The 14,894-nt window shown below is 36.7% G+C and overlaps 1 long non-coding RNA gene across 1 annotated transcript; it reads right to left on the bottom strand.

Moving 5' to 3' along the window:
- Positions 1-2,920: 2,920 nt before the first annotated feature.
- On the bottom strand, positions 2,921-8,598 carry LOC117661969 (uncharacterized). Its single transcript, XR_004590195.3, has 3 exons — positions 8,285-8,598; positions 5,213-5,334; positions 2,921-3,327 (listed from the first exon to the last, which is right to left on the bottom strand). It is a non-coding gene; the product is annotated as an uncharacterized LOC117661969 (long non-coding RNA).
- Positions 8,599-14,894: the final 6,296 nt, after the last annotated feature.

The raw sequence follows: 14,894 nt of genomic DNA on the forward strand, positions 1-14,894 counted from the left end.
CTGACTTTGTATAAAAAAGAACACCACTTTGGGGGGGGGGAAAGCCCTACTAAGCAGGTATATACAAAAGTATGAAGGCTATTGCTTAACGCATTGTAAGCCACCCTGAGTCTCTGGAAAAGGGCGGCATATAAATTGAACCAATAAATAAATAAATTCAGAGTTTAGAAGCTGAAATAAAAGTTTTGAAGCTATTTGTATCTGCATTTTGAATAGGAGGAAAAGCACATTAGTTTATGCTAAAAGTCAGAAGTCTGGGAGCACTTTTTTAGATTAGCAAATTTTATCAATAACATAAGCTTTCGTGAACTAGAATTCACAAAAAATATGATTTAATAAAATATGTTCAATTGAAAGGTGTTACCATATTCCTTTTGATTTCTGCATTTTCAATATGTTTCTTGTTCACCAAATTTGAAAATGGATACAACTGATCTTGTAAGTATTTATTTTTTTATATACAAAATAGACCTAATAACTTGTCAATGCTCAAATATTAACTATCACTCAACATTATATATTAAATGATACCATTATGATGGTAATTATCATAACATACCAATCATAACTATATTGTAATATTATTGATTGCTATACAAATGTATATACTGCCTACTTCAATGTTTCTGGCTTGGTTAAAAAAATATTTTATTTCCTTCCTACATAATTTGACTCAGTCAACCCTGATATGGAATACCACTGGCTTTCAGAATATTTTCTAATACACCCAAATTTATTTGGGTATTACACGAATAGGGTAATTCTGATAATCTTGCATGATTATCCAATTTGCCCCTAAGTTCCATATCACCATAATTTTTCAGCTACATTGTGGATGCAGTTGAAACTCTTTGGCAACAATTCTTTGTTCCAAAATAATGAAATTTAAGTGTTCAAGCACATTGTATGTTCAGATTCAGTCCCCAAAATGTTCCTGATCTATGGGTAAAAACTGATGCTTTTTCATTCCCTTAGATAGGAATGAATGAAAACACAACATAAAGCATTCAACCAATATCCATTGTAAGAAGTATTAATGAAAGAACCCAATGCCTTGATTTATTTATTTATCATGAAAGAGTATGCTTTTATTTCTTTTTTTTTAGCTGCACTTGTAGAGTTCCAAGGTAGATATCTAATGTGCTAACCTTGTTTCTGAAAAACACAATTGAAATACACTATTGGTGCTCTGAGCCTTGAAAAAATATCACCAGACAAGAATTATTACCCAGCGGTATTAAATGATACCACATTTTTTTATGTATTGTGTGATTTTTGTATTAACTTGCTATGTAAGACAATAGTTATCTAATTGGATTTTAATTTACAACTTCTTTACTGTTATTAAACAAGAAATGCAAGGCTTCTTTTTAAAAATTAATGTTTATAACACACATATACATATCTGAGGCTGCTGATTTGATGCAGTTAAAACTAGTTTGTGGCTAATTCTTAAAAATTTCTTTAAACGTTCGATCTTAACCTTTTCCATTATTGATACATTAGCAATTGCTGATGTTTTATTTATTTATTTATTTATTTATTTATTTATTTATTTATTTATTTATGTAGTTAGTTAGTTAATTAGTTAGTTAGTTAGTTAGTTAGTTAGTTAGTTAGTTTGTCAAACATGTACGAGATAACAGATATAAGTATAAACATGGACATGAGCACATGAAATGAATACAAATAAATGGGGACAGTAGGACAGGGATGGTAGGCACACTGGCGCACTTATGCACGCCCCCTTACAGACCTCTTAGGAATGGTGTGAGGTCCACGGTAGTCAGTTTAAGGTTGAAGCTATGGGGGTTTGAGGAAGTAACAAGGGAGTCATGTAGAGCATTCCAGGCATTGATCACTCTATTGCTGAAGTCGTATTTTCTGCAATTGACTTTGGAGTGGTTTATCATGAGTTTGTATCTATTATTTGCCCATGTATTATTGCGGTTGAAACTGAAGTAGTCATTGACAGGTAGAACATTATAGCAGACAATTTTGTGTACTATGCTTAGATCAGACCGTAGGCGGCATAGTTCAAGCTGGTCCAAGCCCAAAATTTCAAGCCTGGTGGTATAAGGGATTTTATTGCGAACAGAGAAGTGGAGTACTCTTCTCATGAAATATCTCTGGACTCGCTCAATTGTATTAATGTCTGATATACAGTGTAGATTCAAGGCAGACGAGCTGTATTCGAGGATTGGTCTGGCAAAGATTTTGTATGCCCTACTTAGCAATACAGTGTTACCAGAGAAGAAGCTTTGCAAAATTAGGTTAACAACACTTAATGCCATTTTGGCAATGTTTGCTAACTAAGAACTTTATATTTACAGCGGTAGTAAAGAAGAATTACTTGTTAAACCATTGCCCCGCAAACATTAAATCTGCAATCCTTAAAAAAGGCCGCATAGATGCTATAGAGAGCTCCAATGTCCCAACATCAAGTTCTCTCTATTGTCCTCTTAGAACACTTCTGCAGTCTTTCTTCCCCAAATTCAGATATCAAATATAAGAAGGGGAAGGAGGAAGAAGAAAGATCAGTAATTGGCATAGCTGGGTAGTGATTAGAACAAGTCCCCACAATCTGCTGCTATGACTCCAACCTGAGACAAATTCAGATTTTTATAAAGAGCACGGGAGAGGCAGAATTAGAAGGTAATATATTTTCAGAAGAATCCACCAGATGCTTCTAAGCAATCTACTAACTAGGCTTTCTTTCTCTGCCAGATTTCAAGACTGTTTATATATGTGCACAAATATGTTTGAAGCCACAGCAAGTAGCTACACCCTGCTGGTTTTGGCTGATCTTAAAAATCTGAGCAGAGGGAGAGCTGTTTAGTCCCTGGATCACCAGACAACTCCAAGGTTATATACCAGACTGAAAAATCAGGAAAAAAAAAAAAGACAGGAGTGGCAGATCATATATTTGTCATTGTTATTAAAACTTTATGAATACATCAATATCATGCTCAGAAGTCAAGCCTGACTCTAAATAGGCTCAGCTTTCATGCGTGAATTCTATTGGCTGGAGATATATTGAAGCTATAATCTGATAGGTTAGTGCAGTGTACACTATTTGTGAAAATTTAAGGTTTGGATTGGTTTGATTTTTTGTTTTGTTTTGTTTATTGACAAGTTACAATCAAATATTAAAGAAATTTGTTACCCAGCCTAAGACTCATTAGACATAGATGCCCAATGTTAAACACATATGTTTTGAAAGTAAAAAGTGAGTATTTAATTTGTGTAAAAGATCTGGATAAATAGAAAGCTCTTTCTGGTCATTTTCGTCCAGATTTCATTCAGCAGAAACGCCCAACAAAGAATCTGAAAAAGATGTTAGATTTCAAAAGAAATCTCAATTCCAAGTTGTTTAAAGCATGAAAAATTAAAACCCACAGGTTTGTTCAAAACATATGAAAGGCTGTTTTCAAAAGTTCATTAGCGCTTACCATGAAATGTTAAGGCTGTCAGGTGCTCCAAAAAGCACAGTGGAACTGCTACAAAGGTTTCCTCAGGTGTTCTGCACATATGTGTACATGCCCAATCATTTCATTCCACTTAGAACCAGAATTCTTATCTTTATGTATAATGACACACACTTGTGGGTACAACCTGGGAAAGCGTTTAAAGCAGACATGGTGAACCCAACCGGCCAGAGTTACCCTGTGGTAAGATGGGTGGCCAATAAATTTGATACATAAAATTAAAATAAACCATCCAGAGGCAGCAATGGCCTCAGCACTTCATTTGCACCAACACACTTTGTGAAATATTTGGCACCATATTGAAACTCAATAAGGCAAGTTAGTTGAGAGTCAGTTCATGCAATAGAGCCAGACATAAAACAGATAGTTTCACCAACTACGTTGCTTGAACTATTTTTATAGTCAGCATTGCATACAGGCAGCCTTGAACAGTAAGCCAAACAGGGGATGGACAATAATGGTATCCAGTTGTCCAATCCATGCCATGTCCTTCTGACATATAATTTCTGTCCAGGGATTCCAGTAACTACATTAACCTGAATATTTTTCAAAATGATTTTTTTTTTAAAAAAAAAAAGTTGGTTTGAATTCTGAGTGGTTTCAACAACCTATTAAGAAAAGCAGAAAACCCTATAGCCTCTGGATGCTCCTCCTACTTCATGTCCTTGACTTACAGCAGTTCATTTAGTGACCGTTGAAACTTACAACAGCACTGAAAAAAGTGAATTATGACTGTTTTTCACATTTACAACCATTGCAGCATCCCCATGGTCACATGATCAAAATTCAGATCCTTGGCAACTGGCGTGTATCTATGATGGTTGCAATGTCCCAGGGTCGTGTGATCACCTTTTGCGATCTTCTCACATGGAAAGTCAACTGGGAAGCCAGTTTCACTTAACAACCGTGTCACTAACTTAATGACTGCAGTGATTCATTTATCAACAATGGCAAGAAAAGTCCTAAAATAAGTGTAAAAACTGGAACTGAATTTTAAAAAAAACCCTTTTGAGAAGTCGTTTTTGTTTCAAAACAAAACCAAGCAGACAATATTCAAGCACTTGTTGTGACAATGGCTAAGTAGGAATTTTGACAGTATAATTCAAAGACTGTCTCCAAAATAGCTCAAAGATTACCAAATAGATAAAAAATATACCAAAAAAGCTTTGGTCACTGCACTCCACAGCTAAAACAGCTCAACTAAAATAACAAACATGTAAGCGGGCTTCTTTATCAGGCTGAAAGCCTTTTTTTAGTAACAACCAAACATTTATTCTGTCTCCAGTTACTCATCTTGGGACTTCCTAGCCCCATAAGGAAAGTGCTACTCTCTTTATGCTGCTTCTTTTCATATTCTACTAAACCGGTAATTGCCTGCTTGCATTATACATTTCCCTATGTATTTCACTCCAGAAGTGCACTTAATATTTTCATTAAAATCAATAAAGCCAAGAAATGACAAGGATTCAGGTGAATACAAACAATTAAATTCTTCCTGGGTGTACTGTTAACTGTTAGTGGGGGAGAAAATAGGGAAGGTCTAATCCACACCTGTCTGTCCCCTTCTTTTTCAATAGCAGCTAACCGAAATCCACTTAGCTGGCTTTTGTCTGCTTATGTCCCTGACAGATAATGTGTAGAAATCAGACGTTCTAGGGCCAGTAATTCAGAATTAATTTTCCTTTCAGTGGAGTGATGTGGACAACTGAGTAGAGTAATGGTACCTGATCAGAATTCAGGGGATAAACAAGGCAATTTGAGATAATGACATAGAAATAAGGGCTCTTTAAAAGGTTTGTTCGCTGCGTGACTCTGGATGGTGTTATCACTGGTGCTTTTCATCTGCCTGAAATGAAAGTCAAAAGAGTTAATCATTAATGCATTAGCCTGATGTATTTGTGTGAGTGTGTGTGTATGTGTGTGTGTCTGTGTGTGTCTGTGTGGGCTGGAGTGAGTGTGTGTATTGTGTTGTGCTTTGGAGTTGAAAGGAGAACTGTATATCTCATCCTTTCCCTTGATATTAAAATATATAAATAAAGAGTCCACAAAAGAAGCCATTAAGCTACCCAGTAATTATTTATTAAGGGTTTTCTTCAGAAAAGATTCCCTTCTATGGAATAGAAATTATTTTGGTTTTGGTATGGAGCAGTAGCAGTAATTTTTTAAATTTATTTCCTGCCTTCGTTGCTTTTAACTCAAAGCAGCCAGCACACATAATGCTATTTTCCCCACAACAACCACCTTGTGAGATGAGTTGACAGGGAAAGAAAGTGATAGACCAAAGGCACTCAGTTGGCTATCATGCCAAAGGTGGGACTAGAACTCATAGTCTCCTGGTTTCTAGCCTGGTGCCTTAATCACTCGATCAAACTGGCTCTCAAGTAATCTAATGTAGCAAATCTGAAGTAGAAACATAAACACTTTTCAGTTTGAACAAAACCTATGTTCCACTCCTTTGGCCCACTGATCCCTAAAAAGTTACACCCTTTGTCTTGGGTTGTGAAGTCTTTGTCAAGGTTGCAGTCTGTACCAGCAACAGCCCTGTGGAGTAGGATCAGAAAAGACAAGATGGTGGTTGTGACCATCCAATTGAAGCTCCACCCCTTTTCTAGATTCATCACACAAAACAATGGAGGTGGAGCTTTGCTCAAGCAGTCATAACTGCCATCTTGATTTTTCTGACCACACTTGAAGGCACTACTATTCTGTATTTCTGAATGATTTCTGAATAATGTAAATACATTATTCTGCAATTCATTTGTGAGCAATAAATCTCAACACAAAAAGCCATTTATATTCATGTTGGTTTATATCTGTGGGTGGCTGGGTGCCCATACATGTGACCATATGTATCTCTTTCCACATTTTTGAATGGTATTCCTCAATTTACAAATTTTCATTTAGTAAATATTCGATGTTACAACAGCACTAAAAAAGTGACTTATGGCCATTTTTTCACACTTACAACCATTCCAGCATCTCCATAGCCACATGATTAAAATTCAGTTGCTTGGCAACTGGATCATATTTATGACAATTGTTATATCCCAAGGTCACATGATCACTTTGTGACCTGACAAGCAAAGTCAATGGGGAAGCCAGATTCACCTAATGTTCGTGTAACTAACTTAACAACTGTAGTGATTCACTTAAGAACTGTGGCAAGGAAGGCCTTAAAATGGGGCAAAACTCACTCAACAACTGTCTCACTCAGCAGCAGAAATTTTGGACTCAGTTGTGGTCATAAATTGAGGACTACCTCGAGTAAATGCCTCTGTCCAAAAAAAGATAATTATAAGCTAGGATGATAGGTACAGTGATCACATTTGCTTGTAAAAGAATAAAGGACAAACCTAAATCTAAACTTTAAAAGGGCTAAATTGGAAAGAGATTCACCAAGATTTAAAAAAAAAAGTGAATGAAGGCAAAAGGAAGTGTTTATGTTTATCACTTTGCCTTTCAAAAGAAAATTCAAGAACCAAACCAAGAAATAGGTTAATTAAACAAATTTAAAGGACATATTTCTGAAATGAAGGATTGTTCTTTATATTAAAAGGCATATGAGTACTGTAATGACAGGTGGCATCTCCCGGAAAGAGGCATGGAGCCACTTTATCAGCATGTCTTCTGTAATTGAAGGTTTTGTGACAGGCCATATTTAACAGGGGTGCCATTTTGGGAACAGATGATCCTCTTGCTTGTGATAGTACCCACAACCTGCTCTCAAATCCCGAATTCCATCAGCCGAAGGATCTGCCTATTTCTGACTTATTTAGTGAGAGACAAAGAAGCAACTGTGACACCCAACTAACAAACTATACAAAATTCTGCTCTTATCCTTCTGGAGGTTTTTCAGGTTAATTGTGTGGCGCTTTTTAAAAATTCAAGCAAAGTTCTCTGCAGACTAGACAAGTTAGTTTCATGCAAAGTTTGTGCAAATTCGAGAAGTGAAGGCATTGCTTTAAAAAGACAAGCTTCAACTATAAAAGCATTTGGCATGTTTCATCCCTTCAGAAGACAGTAAAACAATGCAAATTGTGACAAAAGAAGCTCTCTCTTTTGTAACCATGGCCAATGGTACATGTGACTGCATATATGTCCGTGCTGCCTACCACTGCTTGTAACCATGTTTACTTGCAATATGAAGTATTTTCTGAAAATTCATCTTTGTGTGTGCTAGATCTGGAAGTGCACATGAGCAAAGATGTATCTAGGTGGAGTTGTGGCAACTCTGCTTCACAATCTCCAATTACAAGTCCTTATGACTACAATTGAGCCCAAAATTGCCATCGCTAAGCAAGACAGGTAAGTGAGTTTTGCCCCATTTTATAACCTCTCTTGCCAGACATATTAAATGAATCATAACAATTGTTAAGTTAGTAGCACAGTTGTTAAGTGAATCTGGCTTCCCCATTGACTCTGCTTGTCAGAAAGTTACAAAAACTGGTCACATGACTCCCGACCTTACAACCATCATAAATACATGCCAGCTGCCAAGCATCTTAATTTTGATCACATGACCATGGGAATGCTGCAACAGTTGTAAGTGTAAAAACAGTGAAAGGTTTCAGGGCCATTTTAACTTGGAATGGTCACTAAATGAATGGTTGTAAATCAAGGATTACCTGTACTTTTGTATCATATGTAAGAAAAAAAAACCTGTGAGGGAAGCAAAGAACATCCATTCCCATGATTCCTAGCAAGTATGTCAGGCTGGAAATTGCACATGTTGAAGGCCGGTCCATCGGGAGGGGTCAGACGGCGGGAAGGATTGAGGAAGGCTGAAAAGATCTCACCTGACAGGGAAAGAAAGCCCCAGGCCAAAAGTGCATCCTGAAGCATGATGGTTTGGAATCTGTTAATAAAGCAGTAATACAATCATTGTACAATTGGCATTGTTATTAATGAGATCAACTTCTTCATTACATGTTCTTCCTCTTTGGGGTTAGTAGTTTTTAATAAGTTCAACTCATTCGGAGAAATAAAAGACACACGATTTGAAGCAGTGAAGATGATTAAATTTTGGGTCAGAGCACAAAGCATGTGTCAAGAGTTCAGAATCATTTCAGAAAATTTTCACCCGCATAAATTACTGCAGAATCCGGCCCCCACAGTATGTGTGAAGATCATGTGATGTGGTTGCTATAGTAACGGCTTATTCTTGTTGAAATCTAGGGTAACTACGGCTGCTAAACCCTGCATCTTCTGACAGCAATTTATTTAACCTTGCTTCTTTCATATTCTCTTATTGACTCACTGAACTTAAAAAAAAAAAAAGGAGAAATGCTTATTCTGTAAAATAGACTTTAATTTATTAAGCGGAGCTCTGTGGACTATTTCTTGTTCCCAGTTTAATAGATACAAGCATTTAAATTATTTTATGGTTCTTTTAATTCAACGCCTGTCTGTAGAAACATGGATAATTATCCACCTTCCTTTTCCCCGGGCCATCCAAATTGCTTCCCAACAGCATCAAAATATTTATCCACTATTACAACATTCTCCTCAAGATGATGGCAGTGAATTATAAGGCTGTATTCTCAGTCATGGGCCTGTCTCCTTAAGAGCAGTTAAGCTAAAGTAATTAAATAGCTCAAAGATGAAATTAGACATAAAACTTTAGTAATAAGGCAGAAAAAGAAATGGAAAATGAAAGCAATTCAGTGGCATTTTTGATCAAGCAACAATCCCAATTGAATATAAAACATTTCTGCCACCTAAATAACATCCATAACATTGAAGGCATATTTGTAACATGTTTAATGTCCTGCATTGCTGTCAGTCTATTATAAATGGGCAAACACAATGTACCCACATTTTCAATAGACAAGACTAGGAAGATTTAAAATGTACAGTTGGTTCTTCAATAAATGTCCTCAATATTTAAGCAATATTTCTTTTTCCTCCCCAGAAATGCTTATTCTGAAAGAATATCCTCTTTCTCTCCAAGATGGGGAAGAAAGATGTGAAAATTGAGAGCTCTTTCACATGAAAAGCGCATGCTTGCTCATTTTAAGAAAATTGACATCATGAATACTCAGTGAATGGAGAATCTTCATGCCAATCTATTAACTGCAGGAAATATGTGAACTTTACCTAATATGTAACATGAGAGAATCAAGCCAATCTACATGCCACATCTAAGAAAGCACTTTTCTAAACATATTTCCATATTTTTCAGAGTATAAGATGCACTTTTGAAAATTTGGTTATCTTGCACATCTTATACTCCGAATGTAACCCCGCGTGCGGTGCCCAAAATGTCTACCTGAAACAGCTGCTGTCTTCTCTTACCCCTTCCGCGCTTGGGCTGCTTTAGTCACTGGAGCTCCCTCCAAAGATCAGCTATGCTTTTGAAGCTGTTTTTCAGCCCCAACGCAAGTGAAGCGATCTTCCGTGCTTTGCCTGATTTTCTAATTGCTGTCCCTCCGACAATCAGCTGTGCTTTAGAAGCTGTTTTTTAGCCCCAACCAGTCCCAACCTCAAAACTAGCGAGTGAATTAATGTACTGAAGATGACCAGGCTAAGGACTAGCCAGATGAATACCTGGTAGGCAGAATTTTTTGCCCCCTATTTTCCTCCCCAAAAACTAAGGTATATCTCATACTCTGGTGCATCTTATACTCCACAAAATATGGTACGTACAGAAGACCAACTTTTATAAGAATGTTCTTTTTTTAACTTTACAATTGCATGACAGAATTTGGAAGAGTATAAAATATTAAGGATACAGTCTAAATTATACCTGCATCCACAGAGTTGTCAAGACACATAAGAATGAAAAAAGAGCAAATTCTTCATACATCCCTAGTTCCAGCAGGTTAATATAAAGGGGAAGCACAAACACGTCACAGTGACAACTTATTTTCTGCTGGAGTTCTATGGCCCTACCTTCATTCCATTTCATTTTTAGTCCAGCAATGAGTGAAACTGAGTTAAGTCATCCTTACCTGTATCAGTGTTACTATAGCCTTTTTTAAAATCCTAGTACCATCTAAGGACAGCCTCAAGTGGTATAAAACTATTAGAGGTTGTCACTTATTACCGTGGAAGGGAAATCAGGAAACTTTACTAATTTGAAACAGGCAAATAGATATAAAATAGAGATCAACAACCAGGAGAGTAAACTTAGTGCCAGATTTTTTTTTTCCCAACTCATAGATAGGTGGTTAGCACTTCAAGCTCAGCAGTGGTTAAAGGTGCTAAATCTTTCCTGCATTAACCTACCAAGTTGGCTTTTAATTTCTGCCCCATTAAAATATTTCAATGTTTCTTTCCCATTCAAAAATCCTCTGTTTGCAATGTTAGGAATTTGTTCCATTGCTGATCTAGGCATGATAGATTACTATAATCCGACTGCTGGAATTTACTCTTTGGTAAGAGACACACTGTAATATAGATAATGGATATAATCAGGATATAATTCTCAAGCAGCATGACAAATCATATTAAGCAAAATGTACTGTTTGGTTCATCACTGATACTGCTGTGCCAATTATGGAAACAGTGAGAATGCTGGGTACAATCCAGCAGGAATTTCCTCTGTGTGTGGCTCATTCAAATAAACAAATTTATAGATAAACCATGGTCTGATATACTAGGATTAAAGATTCTGCTTCGGGTGTGGAATTTAAACCACAGGTAGGACAAATAAAAATATCACTGGTTCCAACTATCTATGGGTTGGGTTAATCCACAAAATGACACTATTGTGAGGCTCAGTCTTCCAAATAGCCCCCTTTCATTTCCTTTGAACCACTGAAGTATGTCACTGATTGGCACTAAGGAAATAAACTAGTGTGAGAAGCCATGCTGGCTACAAATTTGGGGATTTGATATTGAGGATCATAATCTGTATTGCCATTTTCCATATAAAGCCTATCCTGCTCATAGAGTAAGGATACAAAAGGTATGGTACCTGAGCATACCTGAGCATGCAGCTCAATAGTATACTGGGATTCCTATGGAATGTCCCTTTGGTTGGGCGGAATAGAAAGAACATTGTGATGGAAGACTGGCAAAAGGGACCAGTTATGTCAGTAACGTCAGATGTAATCCAAACAATAGCAATAGCACATAGACACCACTTCACAGTACTTTTACAGCCCTTTCTAAGTGGCTTACAGAGTCAGCATATTGCCTCCAATAATCTGGGTCCTCACTTTACCCACCTTGGAAGGATGGAATCAACCTTGAGCCTGGGGAGATTCGATCTGCCAAATTGCAGTCAGCCGGCAGTCAGCAGAAGTAACCTGCAGTACTGCATTCTAACCACTGCGCCACCGTGGCTCTACTACTGCGCCACCGCAGCTCTACTAGCAATGCTCTAAGCATTGATCTGACTGCCATTTTAATTTCTCACAATTCCTCCAATATAGATGCTTTAAGACACTGCCTTTCTTAAATGGTATCTAAAATTTACTAACAGCAACCAATACTTTTCTGTGTGGCAAAACCTAACATCTTGAATTGTGGAAATGTAATAAAACAAGCTTCTGGCTGTTTCTTTTTCTAAAAGGTAAAGGAAGATAGTTGCTGAATTAGTAAATTTTAGTTTAGTAGTAAATTTTATCTATTCAGCTTCCACATTATAACAAGCTTATAAAAAGCTTTCTCTTTCCTTACTCCAGTTTCAGGTTTTTAAGAACATGAAAACATGCTTAAAGTTTAATTTATCTATCATTTTAGATATTATAACTAATATTCTTTATGTAACTAGTCATTTTACTTACTTTTTTCTAAATAAATATTTACTAGTGATTGTTCTTAACATTGACCACCTGGGCTGATAGTAGTTTTAATTGTTCATTTTACTGATACTTTTGTACTTATTGTTGTTAGCAATTTTTGGCACAATATATGCAAATGTGTAATATGATTAAAAATATGTCAATTATTATCTAAAGTCTGATGCACCCTGATAGCTGTATCTGGCTTCAAGGCAAAGTTTTTTTATATATATCAAAAAATGTTGTTAACTTTTTCCAGCTATCAGTTCAAAAGTTCTTATGCTGCCTAATGAAATTAGCAAGGCATTTATTTGCACCTCTAACCTTCGGCAGAACTTCAAATAAATACATTGGATTTTCCAAGAAAATGTCTTTGTAGGTCTGCTTAATTCCATTAGACAGTGTGAAACCATACATTCTAGCTGTATACAATGGTAACAGAATAGGAACTGCTTTTGAACATACTGCAGATGGGTAAGAAAATCAATAGAAAGTGAGAGAAAGCTTCAAGCGAATATAGATTGTTTGAACTACTTATCATTATGTCAAATTCACTTTAACATCAGCAAACAGACACACTGTAAGATTAATGTTGAGACCACCATTTCTATTGCTTTCATTTAAAAGCTGAAGATTACATAGATTTTGATAATTAGGGAAATATTTAATAGTCCACTGTTGAGTTTTTAGTTAATCTTTAACAGTGTAAACATGTCCTACTCAGAAGTAACCTGATTGGGCTGTGTAGAAATTACTTGAGGTAAATATATAAGATTGCAGCTTTGCAATCAGATCCATTTCTGATTCCCTCCGGCTTAATGCATTGAAATAGAACCTTGTTTGAATGCATAGATATTCAAATGTCCATGTCTCCCTTTCTTAACCCTTGGGTATATTGATCATGACTTGTAAAAACCTTCATCCTGGTAAGCATCTACCGGTAGAACAGGGGTCTCAAACTCAATCATCATGAGTGCCGCATGAAGGCAAGTTCATTACCCCAAGGCCACAAGACGGAAACCTTTTCATACATATGGATACAAAAGCCTCTAGTGAATTAAAAATGAAGAAAATGAAGTATATCACAGTATGCCATTAAATTTAAATAACTTTTTTTAAAAACATACTGAGAAACAGTGCTAGTTGTGAAAGAGCTGTAAAACAGACATTTTACCTTTAGCTGGCAGTATTTGGCATTAACCCGAAACACCAACATTTGATTTCATTGCTCTACATTGAAATGTAATATTTTTTCAAGAATGTATCTAGGATGACATAATCTCATTTGAGAAATTTACTTAATTTATTGTGTTTTGATGCAGCCAAATCTGAGGTGACTTCCACCGCAAATTCAAATAATCATTAAAATATCTCCAGTACAATATAAAATGTAAGTATCCGAAATCAACATAACAAAATAAGTAAGAACAATAAAACACCTAATATAATAGTTACAATACAAAACAGCACTTTAGTTTAGCTATTAGCTAAACTAAGTATTAACTTTGTAACAGGGGTGTGTTCTAAACATTTTTACTACCGGTTATGTGGGCGTGGCTTATTTTGTGGGCATGGCTTGATGGTCATGTGACAATTATTTAGGATTTAGCAGAGGTACTGGTCTACCAGGCTTTTAACTACTTGCAGAGCTGTACTGATCTACCCATTTATTTTTGCAGGCACTAATCTACCCATTTATTTTTGCAGGCACTGATCTACTCATGTATTTTTGCAGGTACTAGTCTACCCATTTATTTTTGCAGGCACCGGTCTACTCATTTGTTTTCTTTTAACATTGATCAGCTGTAGGGCGGCCATTTGAAGCCCCTCCGGCAAGAGTTTAAACAGTTTTTTTCCCTCTAGCCATCACGTGGGACTCAGGAGGCAGCAATAGATTGGGGGTGGGGCCAAATAAAAGGTAAGAATAACATGGGGGTGGGGGTGGGGGAGCAGAACTGGTTCGGTGACGTCATATTGTCACCGCTACCAGCTCGGCGGAACCAGGCGGAACCAGGAGGAACCCACCACTGCTTTGTAACTAGTCCTTCTTTAATCCCACCAAAAAAGTCCACTGACAGGTGTCCAAATCCTGATGCCCTTTTTCTTCTCTCCATGTTTTGCTGGCAAAGAGAGGGCTGGCATTTATTTGTTTCTCTCTCTTTTCTCTTCTTTCCTGGCAGGATACTTTCTTATTTTCTTCACCCAACAGAAGGGTGTTGCTTACTCACTTGCTGTCTTTCCTACTCCTAGCCTGGCAAAAAAGAACATCATGATGAGTCAGCTAGATGGAGCTCTTCTCTCCACTGAGAGTAATCTTCCTTTAAATCCCCCTTCTTAGTCTTAGGCAATCTCAGCCCCACACTCCACCCCTCTTTTTTATTTTTATTTATTTATTTGTCAAGCTTATATAAAATAACAGGTAAAAGTATAAACATAATTTGGATCCATGAAAAGAGTAAGAGTAAAAAGGAATATTAGGGCAGGAATGGTAGGCACACTGGTGCCTCTTATGCACATTCCTTACAGACCTGTTAGGAATGGGGTGAGGTCAACAGTAGACAGTTTATGGCTAAAGGTTTGGGGGTTTGGGGAAGAAACCACAGAGTCAGGTAGTGCATTCCAAGCTGTTACTGAAGTCATATTTTCTACAATCGAGTTTGGAGCAGTTTACCTTAGG

This window comes from Pantherophis guttatus, chromosome 2, assembly GCF_059756535.1.
Source record: "Pantherophis guttatus breed Tessera chromosome 2, ASM5975653v1, whole genome shotgun sequence".
Taxonomy (NCBI): domain Eukaryota; kingdom Metazoa; phylum Chordata; class Lepidosauria; order Squamata; family Colubridae; genus Pantherophis; species Pantherophis guttatus.